At 50.6% G+C, this 15,381-nt stretch overlaps 1 pseudogene; it reads left to right on the top strand.

Moving 5' to 3' along the window:
• The first annotated feature begins 2,814 nt into the window (after positions 1 to 2,814).
• LOC148161597 (acrosin-like) overlaps positions 2,815 to 15,381 on the top strand; it is a 39,753-nt pseudogene continuing 27,186 nt past the window's right edge.

The following is a 15,381-nucleotide window of genomic DNA, read 5'->3' on the forward strand; positions in this document are numbered from 1 at the left end:
GACCCCCAGCTGGGCAGTCAGAGTGATGTGGGTGTGGGGGTGGGTTTGCAGGTGCGCATGCCTCTACGTCCATCGGATGCCAAGGTCATGTCCCCACATGGGACGGGGTGGGTAGCTATCCCCGAGGATCTGAGGGGCTCTCACCCCCAAAGCGAACCTCATGGGAGGGTTGGGTCTGGCCTAGGACTGGAGAGCAGCCCTGCTCCTTGGGCTCTGCACCCCTCAGTTGTCCTGGGCCAGTCCCTGCCTCTCTTGACCCAGGTTCCCAACTGTCGCTGAGGGTTGGACATGGAAACGCTTGAATGTGGCCGCTCCTCCATGGGTAGGTGGGGGACAGGTGCACCAGGCACCCAGACCTCCCCACCGAGAGGGCCAGCCAGGTGTGTCATGGCCAGGTGTGCAAAGGAGACCTGCACGCAGCACCTGTATGGTGAACCAGCCCTGCAGCGGATGTACATGAGCCCCATGGCTCTGCACCTGACCAGTCCCCCACATTCCCTCACCACAGCCAACTGCTCTGTGGCCCCAAAGTCCACTGGGCCCCGCAATCACACCCACCCTGGGCGGCAGGCCTTAGGGTGCAAGGCCAGGTGGGTAGGACATCTGGGGACACACAGGTCATTGAATACCCCCCACCCAGCTGCCCTGGAATGCAGACTCCCTCTCAGGGTCCAGCTAAGTGCAGGACTGGGCCAGTGAACCTGGAGGCATCAGTGGAGGCCGACTCAGGACAGGGAGAAGATCAGTCTGCCCCTTCCCCTTCTCCTCTCCTCCTTTTGCCTTGTCTTCCTGGCAGGACCCAGGGCAGAGGTCCAGCCTGTCCCTGGCTGCAGCCCTGGCTGGAGTCAGAGGGTCGGGAAGGAGGCCGGGGAGGAGGGGCCCACCAGCAGGATGCCCGAGTGTGAAGGGGGTCGTTAGTGTAATGAGGGACCCCATGGGCATTCAGGGATTTCAGCCCTTTGTAGACATGAGCCGTGGCCCCAGGACTCGGCCCCTGCCCCATCCTTCACTCTCCAGAAGGCCCTGCATCCTCCCCAGCCCAGTCCTGGTCCACAGCCAGTCCTCCCTCCGGCCCCAGAAAATCCAGCTGCTCCAGGGGCTGCAAAATCATTTCAAGCTGGAACCGAGCCATCCCTATGGGGCCTGGTTCCGGGTCCTGCAGCCCCAAAGTGAAGAGAGGTGAGGCCAGGCAGGAGCGGGGAGAGGGCAGAGTGGACTCTCCCTGGGGACCATGGCTCCCTGGTCAGTGCCGACCCTGTTGTGTGCCGGCCCCTAGGGCACCCAGATTCCAGCTCCCAGTCAGGCTCCGGGAGGGAGACCAGAGCGTGGCTCCTGCTAGCTCAGACGTGTCACTCTGTCCTGTAGCTACAGCCTGTCCCACCAGCTGGACTCCCCTCCTAGTCGGCCAGCTCACCTTCACGGTCAAGAACAGGCCATCATGAAGCTCAGGGGCAGGTGCGTGGCTGGGCAGGCAGGGGAGGGCTCGCTCTGGGCTCAAGGGGTCTCTGGCTGGTCTAGCAGGGGTTCTGGAGGGCTGGCCTTCCAGATTCTCTGCTGACTAGCCCTGGGTTAGGGTGAGGGTTAGGGTTAGGTTGAGGGTGAGGGTGAGTTTTAGGTTTAGGGTTAGGGTTTATGGTGAGGGTGAGGGTGAGGGGTGAGGGTTAGGGTTAGGGCTAGGGTTAGGGGTAGGGGTTAGGTTTAGCGTTAGGAGATGATGGCTCCTGATACTCAGGTAAAGATATATAAGACCTACTGGATATTCAGTTGAAGGGCATGTGACCTCCTGAAAGTTATGTGAGCTGAGAAAGTGTGACATTCAGTTAGCGAAGTTAGTAGGAGAATAAAGCTCATTTGACAATCTGAAAACTCATAACACTCAGGAAGAAGCTATGAGGTGTCCTGACACACAGGTAGGCGAGGGACAACCTGTTGATGCTCAGATGGTCTGGTGGAGAACTTACACTCAGGGAGAGGAGGGCACACTGCCCTTCATGCAGGTGGAGGTGTGACCTCCTCACACTCCTACAGGAAGGTGAAACTTCTTAACATGCAGGTATGTGAGGTGAGCATTTGTCATGCTCCCGTCGGTGAGATGCCGTCCCCTGACAATCAGAAAATTGAAACCTCAGGATATTCAGGTTATTGTGGTGAGAATTCCTGACCCTCAGGTATAGGAGACACATCTTCCTGCATGTAGGTCCCAGAGAGGAGACCTGGAGACACTCAGGTAGGAAACCCCAGACCCTGTGATACTCAGCAGTGAATAGAAAGGTGGGCTTTGTAGTCCTAAATTAGAGAAATTCAAGGTGGCTCTTTGAAAAGTGTGCTGATAGTATGTACTTGGAAGAGGGAAAGACAATTTGCCCTACACAGGGTTAAGGATCGATTAATCTGGAGATCCCGACACCCTGTGACCATGACATGCTGCATCATCTTGACACAGAGGGACAGAGCTACCCCTCAACCCATGATTTGTAACAGGAACTGTGGTTGCAGCTTGCATGAGGGGCAGACCCTGACACTGCACAAAACTGGATCCTCAGATGATACAGAGCCTTCAAAGGGTAACTGGGAATGAAGATCCTGGCCTTGGGACAGAGGGAGGGGGTTGCACATGAGCCCCCATCCCCCGAGGGGTGCAGAGGAGCCTGTACAGAAAGCTGGCATCTTGTTTCAGCCTGGACCGGTTAAGCTAAACGGCTCCTGCCTGGCCTGACTATTGGGGTGGGGGAGGGTGGTAGCCATGCTGACTGGTCAGGAGGCCACAGAGGTTTGTGAGGTCACTGGGCTTCCAGGCCGGGCTGGGGCAGGAGTATGGTAGAGATGCTGCCAACTGCCCTTCTGCTGGCCTTGGCAGTGTCTGTGGTTGCCAAAGATAACGCCACGTGTGAGTATGTGTCAGGGACATGTCCGGGGGGTGGAAAGGGTGTTTTCTGAATACCAAACCCCACCCAGACGCCCTCTATCCAGGGCTAGGAAGGAGGCCAAGCTTGGGCCTTAGTAGTCCCCTGGGTCTCACGGGTGTGACCAACATCCCCAACTCAGACCATCCTTGCTCCCAGCTTCATCAGCCGAGAGACCCCAGGGCTGACCCCGGGCTCCTATGCCTCCCGTAGCACAGACGCTGGGGTCCTTCCCTCACCTAGAGACTGACCTCACTGCCTCTTGCACATCAAGTCCCAATTTTTAGAAACCCCTTTCTTCCCACGGATAGTGAGGTGCTCCTCCTGTGGCTGACCCCAAAGACCCCAGGGTATTTTCATGGCATTCTTCTAGGGTCGGGCCTCCACCTTAGACTCTGACAGACCCCAAGTTACCCCCAAACTCTTGTGGCCTCTCCCCAGTTCCCAGAACTTCCACCCCGGAACCCGCTGCTCCCCACACCTGGGATCACTGGAACTGCTGTGGCTACTCTCCCTCCTCCTGCCACCATCCAACCCCACATCGCAGCCCCAACAACCCTGTGGCTGTTTCCTAAGTCTCCCGCCCAGAATTGGCTCTAAAGACCTCAATCCATTACACCTCTCTCTCACCTCCTCTAGCCTCCCCCCTGCCTTGGGATCTCCCATATTTCTAAGGCCCTTATCATCCGTCTTGCTTCCTAGCGCGCCTTCTTTCCTTGACTTGGGGCTTCACCCACAAGACCCCAGAACTCATACTCCTCAAAACCAGTTCTGAAGTCTGCAGCTTCTGGCTTCCCTACCACCCTGACAGCACCTCTCCTCAGCAGCTCCCCCTCGGACCCTCCACACTCCCGGTTGCCCCATTTTGCCCAGCCCCCTAGCCCTGATTCCCCCATCGTGCAGCTGCGAGTACAGGCTGTGCCTCTTCTTGGTTTGAACTGTGCCCCTGGTCTCTCCCCAGTGCCCCCTGTGGGTTATGGTTCAGGCAGAACCCACCGGGAAGTGGAACCCTCGGGCCCTGGCCCTGGATGGTCAGCCTCCAGGTATTCATGTCCCATAATAACCGAATGTACCATGCGTGCAGAGGCACCTTGCTGAACTCCCATTGGCTGCTTACGGCTGCCCACTGCTTCGTCTCCAAAAAGTACGTGTGGGAGCACGTGGAGGGGGGTCTTCAGAAAGGCTCTTCCCAGAAAGGGACATTCTCCAGGGCTCCATGTGCACAGTCTCCCCGGGGCTCTGGGCTTTGTGGCAACCAGACCATGAGTGGGTGGTCCCAGGCCCTTGCTGAGGAGGGCTCTGAGGATCATGATCACCAGAGGTTTCTGTCAAGTCCGTCCTTTCTGAGGATGACCTGGCTTGCCTCTGTGCCCACAGAAAAGTATATGACTGGAGACTGATTTTTGGAACAAGGGAAATTGTGTATGGGAATGAAAAGCCAGTGAAGCTGCCTCAACAGGAGAGATATGTCGAGAAAATCATCATTCATGAGAAATACATCCCCAGTTTAGAGCACGATGACATCGCTCTCATGAAGATCACCCCTCCCGTTCCCTGTGGGCAATTCATTGGAAGGGGCTGCCTGCCCCAATTTAGCACAGGCCCACCTCGAGTTCCCTAGGCCTGCTGGGTGTCTGGCTGGGGATTCCTGAAAGAGAAAGGTGAGTATGGGAGGGGCTCTCACAGGGGTAGGGACACGGCAGGTCATTTCCTCAGTGGTCTCTGAAGTGCAGGGGACATATGTGGTGCCTAGTGGTAATGTCCACCAGAATGCGGGACACTGTCCCCTTTTAGAGCGAGAGAAACTGGCAGCCGAGTCCCCTGTCCACAACCTCACCACTGATGGCTCGTGCGGTCGCTGGGTGGAAGGGTGCATGCAGCCCCAGGAGAACCTGGGCATTTTTCGAATGGGGTATGGGCTGTGGCTCTATCTGGGGCCTGGAACCCCAGTTGCTACCTTCTGGAAATGGGGGATTGTCCCCTGAAACGGCACTTGGAGAAGAGCTCAAGATGGGGTTTTGTGGTTGCGGGCCAACTCCTCCCCTCTCTGGACATCCATTTCCCATCTGTGAGTTGAAGGGACATGTCATGTGCTCTCTGAGCTCTGAGACCCCAGAACCCAGCCCTCCAGACCTCAGTGAACCTCTGCTCCCCACCCTCGCTGGTCACAATGCGAGAATCCACCCCCCTCAATCCGAGTGACTTCGTTTTCTCTGGAGAGAGGGGACAGGGTTCTTGGCAGGCCAGCAGTGGGCAGCAAGGGTTTGACGAGTAGGTTAGGCCTTTCAGCTTTCCACAGGTGACCACATGGACTTTTTACCCAGTCACACTGGGGATGAGAAGAGAGACTGAAAGCTATTCTGTCCGTTGATAATGGAAAACTGAGGGCTCCTAATTCCTGAAATACTTTACCTGTTTTAAATATTTTCATTATTTCAAAAATATTGTTGGATATGAATTTGTGCTTAATATAATGCAAAATGTTATGGTTTAGAGAAGAAAGAATCAAAAATGTTTACTAGAAAAAAAAATGTTCACTAGCCCCATCAAGAATACAAGGATGTTCCAGGGTCATGCTTTCTTACATTAGAAGTACACACTGGTACCAGACTCTGGCCCTATCTCACTGTGACAAGGTGGTCTTCATCCCCTTTGTCTTTAAACCTGGGATGACTCATATGTGATATAAGACCAAATAAATCTCAAATACTTAACTCTATATTCTTTTCACATAAATCACTTAAGCAATATGATGATAACATAGCCACCTATGAAATACTCCCACTTGAGTAAATGCATGTCAGATGCATAATAGAATTCACACTACATAATCATCAAACTGAAATGTATCTCTTTAAATATAATTGCATATTTTCCTTTTCAATATATGTTGTAGGAAACTCATCAAAGCACTCTAATTTCTTTTTTTTATTATTAATTTAATTTTATTATGTTAGTCGCCATACATTATTACATCATTAGTTTTTGATATGGTGATCCATGATTCATTGTTTTTGTATAACACCCAGTGCTCCATGCAGTATGTGCCCTCCTTAATTCCCTCCACCGGGCTAACCCATCCCCCCTCCCCGCTCCCCTCTAAAACCCTGTTTGTTTCTCAGAGTCCATAGTCTCTCATGGTTCAACTCTCCCTCCGATTCTACTCCCCTCATCTTTCCCTTCCTTCTACTAATGTCCTCCCTACTATTCCTTTTGTTCCACAAATAAGTGAAACCATATGATAATTGACTTTCTCTGTTTGACTTATTTCACTTAGCAGAGTCTCCTCCAGTCCCATCCATGCTGATATAAAAGTTGGGTATTCATCCTTTCTGATGGCTGAGTAATATTCCGTTGTATATATGGACCACACCTTCTTTATCCATTCATCTGTTAAAGGGCATCTTGGCTCTTTCCACAGCTTGGCTATTACGGACATTGCTGCTTTGAACATTGGGGTGCACATGGCCCTTTTTTTCACTACATCTGAGTCTTTGCGGTAAATACCCAGGATGCAATTGCTGGGTCATAGGGTCGCTCTATTTTTAATTTTTTGAGACCCTCCACACTGTTTTCCAAAGTGGCTGTGCCAACTTGCATTTCCACCAACAGTGTAAGAGGGTTCCCCTTTCTCCACAACCTCTCCGACATTTGTTGTTTCTTGCCTTGTCCATTTTTGCCATTCTAACTTGTGTAACGTGGTATCTCAATGTGGTTTTGATTTGAATTTCCCTGATGGCTAATGATGATGAACATTTTTTCATGTGTCTGTTAGCCATTTGTATGTCTTCTTTGGAGAAGTGTCTGTTCATATCTTCTGCCCACTTTTTGACTTGATTATTTTTTATGGGTGTTGAGTTTGAGAAGTTCTTTATATATCTTGGATACCAGCCCTTTATCTATAGTGTCATTTGCAAATTTCTTTTCACTTACCTCAGAGGACTCAGCCGATTAAACACCTATCAGATAGCTGAGTGATTGTTACTGTGAAGATTCTTTTCCCTCCACCAAGACAAGACTCTGAAACTAAAGAAGGTATTTCCTACTATATACAGCAAATTTCTCCAACCACATATCCAGCCCAATGCAATCACATCACTGTTCATGGCTGACTTCCTCCCAGCTGGAGGGTAGACTCCCAACCTTACTTAACAAATGCCTGTTTTTCTACCACACGAGACACAGTTTGCATCCACACATTTGGGTGTCTGAGCCCAAAAACCATACCAAGGGAAAGTCAGGAGATCACTTTAGATACAGATGCCCCTTTAAATTCACACAAATAATGACAATATAGACATGGAACAGTATCTGGTTTCCTTTGATCACGTCCTAGGAAGGGAGTAAGAGCAGATGTGTCATGAGGAGAACAGATTAGATAAATCAGTATATCTGATGACATTCTTTCAGGCACACTAAAACCTTGCCGACACATCTGTCCCTTGAATCTTGGACAAAACATCAAGACGGTGGGCTAGAATGTGCCAGCCCTCATTTCCCACAGACACTCCATAAAGCACAACATATGGACAAACATAGTTTTGTCAGAACTCCAGAAACCAGCTAAAAAGGTGCAAAAGCCACGTGAATCCTTAACCAAGAAAAAGTCCTTACTCAAAATGTTGGGAAAGTTTGTGGAATTGTGCCTCCCCTTGCCATACCCCCAGCTGGAGCAGTGTGGTTTAGTCAGGAGGACACTTCTTAATTCTCAGTTCCATCATTTAGACAAAAGAAGAACATACTTGCTTATAAAGTACTGACTTGTGGAGGGATCTCCATATGATTTCTGTCTGTCCCTGGCTCAGAACAGTGATGGGTAAAGTGGCATAGTTGGAAGGCCTCTGATGGCAGGGACAGTTGCAGTGGATCATTAAAGCAACAGTGAGCTACAATTTGTGGGGGAAGCAAGACATTAACAAAGAGACATTTAATACAAATCCAAGAATTCTAGAAAAAAAAATGCAGGGATGAGAGTCTAAGGAAATTTAAAAGTGACTTGTGTGTGGAGAACTTGACCAAAACACACAGAAGTCCACCTTTACTTCTTTTATAAGATTTGAAAAACCAAACCTGAAAATTATTATAAATACATATTAATGGGCCCACACATACAAAAATCTCATCTATGATATCAGTAACGTAATGTATTGTAGAAGTCATTTTTTTGTAATCCACATGTGTTGTGGACTGAATTGGGTCCCCTCTTAATTCATATGTTGAAATCCTAACCTCCATTATTTTATAGTGTCTGTATTTGGAAATAGTACTTCCAATAGGCAATTAAGTCAACATGGATCATATGGGTCACCTTCATCCAATATACGTGATTTCATATAAGTGGAGTTTAAGATACAGACACTTTTAGACTTACAGCCGTGTAAAGACAGACAGAGAAGATGGATGTCTACAAGCCAAGGAAAGGGTTCCCAACAAAATTCAACTCTGCCAACCCCTTGACGTCCATCTTGTAGCCTCCAGAAAAGTGAGAAAATTAACTATTATTAATTACAACCCAGGTTGTGATACTTTGATATGGCAGCCCCAGCAAACAAATACACTATGGTAATGACAAATAAAGTATCAATAAACTACAGACAAAAGGAAATAGGAGGTAAATAAAAGCATCCCATTATTAAAAAAATCAACAAAATGAAGGCATTAAAAAAGGTAATGAGGGACAGCAATAGCTATAACAAGAAAACACTTAACAAAAAGGCATTGAGTTATTTTCCCACCAGTAATCCTATTAAATGTCCCATTCAAAAGATACAGATTGACAGAATGGAATGGATTTAAAAAGAGAAAATAACTATGCTGCCTACAGGATACTCTCCTTAGTTCTAAGGACAGACGTTGATAGATTGTTAATGAAACAATAAAAAAAAATAGACTGTGCTGAAGTAGAAACCGATTGAGATCAGTGGCATTTACACTAAATTCACACAAACATGAAACTGTAAGAAAGCAAAAGGACACATAACAATAATAATGACATTTCACAATTATAAATATATGTATACCAAACCCAGAGATATTAAATATATATAGAAATTTTGGCATGATTTCTAGGGGAACATGGAACATTTTCCAAGATAGACCTTATATAAGAACAATAAACATTTATTAACAACATTTTAAGAAGGGTAAAGTCATACAAACTAGCTTTCCTTATCATAATGAGATAGAATTAAAAATTGGGGCAAGGGCAGCCATAGCAGGTATGACTGCTATTACTGCCCACTTTGGGAGCCTCAAGGCACACGGCAAGGATATCATCCTTCAAGTAGCCCCTGCACATGAGCTTAAGGCAGGCATTTTCCTGACTGCTGTCACCTTCCAACTTCTAGCACATGTTGGAGCAGGCTGGTCCCTTCACAGCACAGGGTCAAAAACCTTCTTGGTGTAACAAGCACAGTTGTCAATTGCAGCCAAATGGACTGAAGGAAACTCTAGTCAGTCATGATAGTAAAGTGCACACAATCCACATAGAGACCTCCTTAGAGTACCTGGTTCTGGTGAACCGGGGCATTGTGCTGCTGGACAACACAGGACCTCTTCTTCAAAAAGCCATGACTGTTAAGGTCAAGAAATGTAGCTTATTTTCCAAATACATAGGAAACAAGCACAGAGGGTTACACATAATAATGAGATGGAGGAATATATCCCAAAAGAACAAGGGCAAAACTGCATCAAATTGCTAAATGAAGAGAAATAATCGATATGACTGTTATAAATTCAAAGTAATGGCTGTAAGATATTCATGGGATTTGAGAAAAGACTGTAGGCTCTCAGTCATACAAAGACAGAACATATTGAAAAGAGACCCAGACTTAGATAAAGAACTCAGGAACTGAAATAAAATACAGTAGAGGGAAGCAATAGCATATAAGATGAGGCAGAGGAATGGATCAGGGAGCTAAAGGAGGATTAATGGAAAACAACAAAGATGAACAGCAAAAAAGAAAGAAAATAAGAATAATAAAGTATGTGACAAGGTGAAGGGAACTCAGCGTATCATCAAGATTGATAACATTCACTTTATAAAGAATCCTGAAGGAGAGAGAGAAAGAGGGGCAGAAAATTTATTTGAAAAAATAATAGCTGAGAATTTCATTAATTTGGGGAAGGAAAGAGGTATCCAGATCCAGGAGGCACAAAGAAACCCTCCCCCCAAAAAATCAAAGCAAGGAGGTGCAAACAAAGACACCTCATGGCAAAATAGTATTGATAAAGTGAGAATTATCTTAAAAAGCACTAGAAAAGAAAACTTGCATATAAGGGAAATGACATAAAACTATCAATAAATTTCTTAGAAACTTTGCAGGCCAGAGAGGTGTGGCATGTTACATTAAAAGTGCTGAAAGATACAAGAAGACGTAAAACAATATATTTTTGCACACAATATAGGAGTACTGAAATACACAAAGCAACTCTTAAGAGCCATAAAGGAAGGTAATCACAGTAATACAATAGAGGACTTCAAGACCTCACTCACATCAATGGATAGATTATCTAGCCAGAAAATCAACAAGGAAACAATGACTTTGAATAACACGATGTACCAGATGGACCTACCGGATATATTCAGAACATTTCATTTAAAAAATATTGGAATACACAATATTTTCCAGTACATGAGGCATTCTCCAAAATGGATCCTATGTTAGGCCACAAAAAAGTCTCAAATGCAAAAAGATTGAAATTGTATCATGCATTTTTCTCACCACAATGGTATGAAACTAGGAAGCAATTGCAAGAAAAAAAGATGGAAAGAGCACAAATACATGGAGGCTAAATAACATTCTACCAAATATTGAATAGATGAAACAAGAACTAAAAAAGGAAATCAAAAAATATATGGAGAAAAATGAAAATAAACTACAATGATCCAAAATCTTTGGAATGCAGCAAAACTATTCTAAGAGGAGACATTATAACTGTACAGGAATACATCACAGAGCAAGACAAAGATCAAATAAAAAACATAATATTACACTTAAAGGAACTAGGAAAACAAAATAAAAACCAAGCCAGTAGAAAGAAAAAAAATAAAGATTAATCAAAAACAAATGAAATTTAAACTATAAACCAACCAAAACCCAAGAAGACCAAATTAATGAATCCAGGAGCTGTTTTTGTTTTGTTTTTTAAAATTTTTTATTGTTATGTTAATCACCATACATTATATCATTAGTTTTTAATGCAGTGTTCCATGATTCACTGTTTGTGCATAACACCCAGTGCTCCACGCAGAACGTGCCCTCTTTAATAGCCATCACCAGGCTACCCATCCCCCCACCCCCCTCCCCTCCAGAACCCTCAGTTTGTTTTTCGGAGTACACCCTCTCTCATGCTTGGTCTCCCCCTCCGATTTCCCCCCTTTCATTCTTCCCCTCCTGCTATCTTCTTCTTTTTATTTTTTCTTAACTTATATTGCATTATTTGTTTTAGAAGTACAGATCTGTGATTCAACAGTCTTGCACAATTCACGGCATTCACCATAGCACATACCCTATGGAATGTCTATCACCCAGCCACCCCATCCCCCCCACCACCCCCACTCCAGCAACCCTCAGTTTGTTTCGTGCGATTAAGAATTCCTCATATCAGTGAGGTCATATGATATATGTCTTTCCCTGATTGACTTATTTCACTCAGCGTAACACCCTCCAGTTCCATCCACGTCGTTGCAAAAGGCAAGATCGCATTCCTTTTGAAGGCTGCATAATATTCCATTGTGTATATATACCACATCTTCTTTATCCATTCATCTGTCGATGGTCGTCTTGGCTCTTTCCACAGTTTGGCTGTTGTGGACATTGCTGCTATAAACATTGGGGTGCACACCCCTTTGGATCCCTACATTTCTATCTTTGTGGTAAATACCCAGTAGTGCAATTGCTGGATCTCCCTTGGGTGGGCAGAGGGGCGGGCCCTGGTCCTGCTGGGCTTCACGCTGAGGATGCAGAGAGAGGACTGAGGGACCCTGGACCCCCGCCCAGCCTCAGTCTGGAAAGGTCCGGGGTGGCAGAGGGGGGGGGTGTTGGGAACACGTGGTGAGTCCTGACTTCCGCATCCGGGTCTCAAAGACCCTGGATGCCTTGGCAGAAGGAGAAGGGCCTCCCTCGTTGGGCAGAGGGGAGGCCTCATGTCCTGCTGGACTTTATGGTGAGGATGCAGAGGGAGGAGTGAAGGACCCTGGACCCCAGCACAGCGTCAGTCAGGGAAGGTCCATTGGGGGGAGGGGGGCTGATTGAAACACGGTGAGTCTGGACTTCTGAGTCCGTGTCTCAGAGAGACTGAGGTGAGGCCCTGATGAAAGGAGCAGATGCTCATGTGGGCAGAGGGGAGGGCCCTGGTCAACCATTGCTGGGGGGGTGGCTTGGGGAGGCCAGGGATAAACCCGGCAGGAGAACAGAGGGGAGCCCCGCAGAAGCCCACCCATGATGTCAGTCTAGGGAGCCCCCCCTGGGCGGGATGGGGACACGTGGCCAGTGCGGCGACTTCTGCATCTGGGTCTCCCGAGAACCTGGGGTCCTTGGTGGATCGAAGGAGCAGGGCCTCGCTCAGGGGGCAGAGGGGCAGGCCCAGGTCCTGTTGGGGTTTACGCTGAAGTTGCAGAGGGAGGACTGAGAGACCCTGGACCCCATCCCAGAGTCAGTCCCTAGAGGCCTGAGTGGAGGACGGGGACACCCCGATTGTGTTCGTGCGTGCGCTTGTGTGTCCCCCACTGGCCCATCCGGGTGTCCCAGACACGGGATGCTCCGGTGCCCAGGAGCCGATCCGCAGGCAGTAGGGACAGGCAGAGGCATAGGCACCCAGGGAGTCCTGGTGGAGATCAGAAGAAGGCCCGAGAGACCTAGACGCCCCAACTCAGCCTTGGGAAGCCCTGGGCTTCGTGGCCACACGTGTTAGCCACAGACTTACCCCGGTGGGCTCAGGGCAGGGAGGGCCTTGGTGATGGCAGACCAGCTTGGGGACAGCAGCCAGAGTGGCCTAGGACCTGCCAGGGCTCGAAGCGAGGACCCCCAGGGGACTCCCCAGGGAGCCCGCGGGACCGCGGCCCTGCTTCAGCTACGGGAGACTCCTGGGATGGAAGAGACCACACAGTGCGTGGCCACTTTGGCCTCAGGGCCTCCGAGAACCCCTGGCCGTTTGGATGGAGCACTGCCTCGAGTATGCGGGTGGGGGGCGGTGGCCCACGTGTTGCTGGGTGGCAAGGCAAGGACCGGAAGGAGGACTGCAGGATTGGGGACAGAGAACAGATTCGGTCCCGGGAGGCCCCGGGGCCAGATGGGCACCTAGGGCGTGCCCTGACTTCCCAGCCATGTCTCCTAGAGCCTGGGGTCTGGGTGGAAGGAGCAGGCTTCAGGGCCGCCCAGGCTGAGCCCGGTCCTGCGAGGATGGAAGGGGAGGACCAGAGGGAGGACTGATTGGGCCGCAGTACGGACAGGCCATGGAGGAGGACCCTTGTGGAGGAGGAGCCCACGCCTCCTGTCCGGGGGTCCACATCTGGCTGTTAGAGCCTGAGGGCCTGTGGTGAGAAGGAGCGGGCCTGGGGTGGGGCGGGCCTGTGTGTGTGTGAGGGTGGAGTGCGGGGTCGGGGGGGTGGGGCACAGGTCCGGTTGGGAGTCAGGGTGAGGACCCTGGGGGAGGACTGGCCATACCCCCTCCACCCCATCTCAGCAAAGAAGCCAGGGCACCGGAGTCTGGCTGTGCCCGAACCAGGGAGGATCGGTCAGCGGGGGCCCAACCTGGCACGCATGCTCACTTGTCTCATGGGCCAGAAGGCGGGAGTCCTCGGGGAGCTGAGGTCTTGGTCTGAGGGGCACATGCCTTCTATCTCACGTTGGGGACCTGGAAGAAGCGCAGGCCCTGGCAGGAAGAAAGAAGATTAGCGTCCTGGGGGCCTGAGGGCATCCCCACCCCAGGACAGAGTGGCCCGTCCCTACGACCAGCCCTTTGGGATCTTGCTGGGGGCTGAGGGGGTGGATGGAGACGTGGCCGTGGACGAGGACGTGCTGGCTCCTCACCCTCTTCTCGGAGCTCTCAGGGAGGTGAGGACCATGCTGGGAGAGGTCGGGGTCAGGTCATCTGGGGAAGCGCACCTGGGAGACACACAGGAGTCTCTGCTTCTGCCAAGAATCAGTGTGGGGACACCCGAGGGAGGAGTGAGTGACTCCCCACCCACCCCTCGGGACCAGGAAGGGATGGCCCAGAAGTCTGTGCAGCCCCTACCTGGAGGTCCTGGGAACCCTGGGTGGGGCCTGTCAGGCTGAGTCCCTCCTCCTCTCCAGATCCTTCCTCTCAGGATGGAGAGGGCCCGGGCCTGAGGGTCTGGACTCCGGTAGCAGAGGAGGCAGGTGCCCTGGCTCTGGGTCTGGCCCTGATGGTGGGGGGCAGATGAGAAATGAGGGGATGACTCCCACAGCAGGATCCTTAGGGCCCAGGCATACCCTGTGGCTGCTGCCAGCCATGGGGAGACGGGCGATCGGTGGGCCAAGTTATTTCAACTGACTTTTCCTTCTGGCGTCTCCCAGAGATGAGGCCTTGGCACCAGGAGGGTGGCCTCCGGTCAACACAGGGAGTATTCCCAGGCCTTCCGTGGGGTCAAGGTATAGACGGAGAGGTGCGCCCATCCCAGCACAGATGGCACCCGAGCTTGGCCATCCCTGGGATCCCGAGACGAGCCCTTAGACCTCTGGCAGGCGTGGGCAGAGGTGGGCCCCCTGGCTTACCTTCTGTGGGGTCTTAGGGCTGGGCGGTCTTGCTGTGACCCTGTGGCCTCAGGCTGCAGGGCTCCAGGCCCTGCCAGGGGAAATAGCAGTCCCCTGAGGGGCCAAGGAGGGGACCGCCCAGCTTGGATGGATGGGGACCTCACAGAATCCGAACCAGCCCTCCTGCCCCACTGGGGGCCGTGGGCCGTGCTCTGTGTCTGCACCCTGAAATGACTCCTTTTCTCCTCCAGGGGCTTCCAGAATTCAGAGTCGAGGCCTAGGTCTGAGGCAGGAGCCTCTAAGGTCCCAGAGCAGGGGAGGTGCAGGTGAGTGCCAGTGAACAAGGTGAGGTACTTGCTCTGAGCATGGAGCTAGGCGCTCGTCCATCCCACCCCAGAGGGGACCCCTCAGCACCCAAGTCCGACGCAGCGCACTGTCAGCTCCGGGACTTCAGGCCTCTGCTGCCTGGGCTGCACCCTGAGGAGCCATCCCACCTCTTTCTTCAGGTTCAGCTCGACACAAACACCATGCCCCTGGGTCAGAGGAGTGAGCTCTGGAAGCTGGAGGAAGACCCGGGCCCGGCCCAGGGCCTGGTGGAGGCACAGCTGTTGGGGGCTGGGGAGGAGAAGGTCCCCCGCACCCCCCCCTCCTTCTCCACCTTGGCCTCCTCCCAGTCCGCCGCCCCATCTGGCTCCTGCTCTGCCCTCTTTCTGGTCCCCTCGGAGGAGGGGTCTGCTGCTGGGTTCCAGAGTCGTCCCCAG

This window comes from Eumetopias jubatus, unplaced genomic scaffold (assembly GCF_037043125.1).
Source record: "Eumetopias jubatus isolate StellerSeaLion01/CBP00866 unplaced genomic scaffold, mEumJub1_p1.0 scaffold_119, whole genome shotgun sequence".
In the NCBI taxonomy this organism is placed as follows: domain Eukaryota; kingdom Metazoa; phylum Chordata; class Mammalia; order Carnivora; family Otariidae; genus Eumetopias; species Eumetopias jubatus.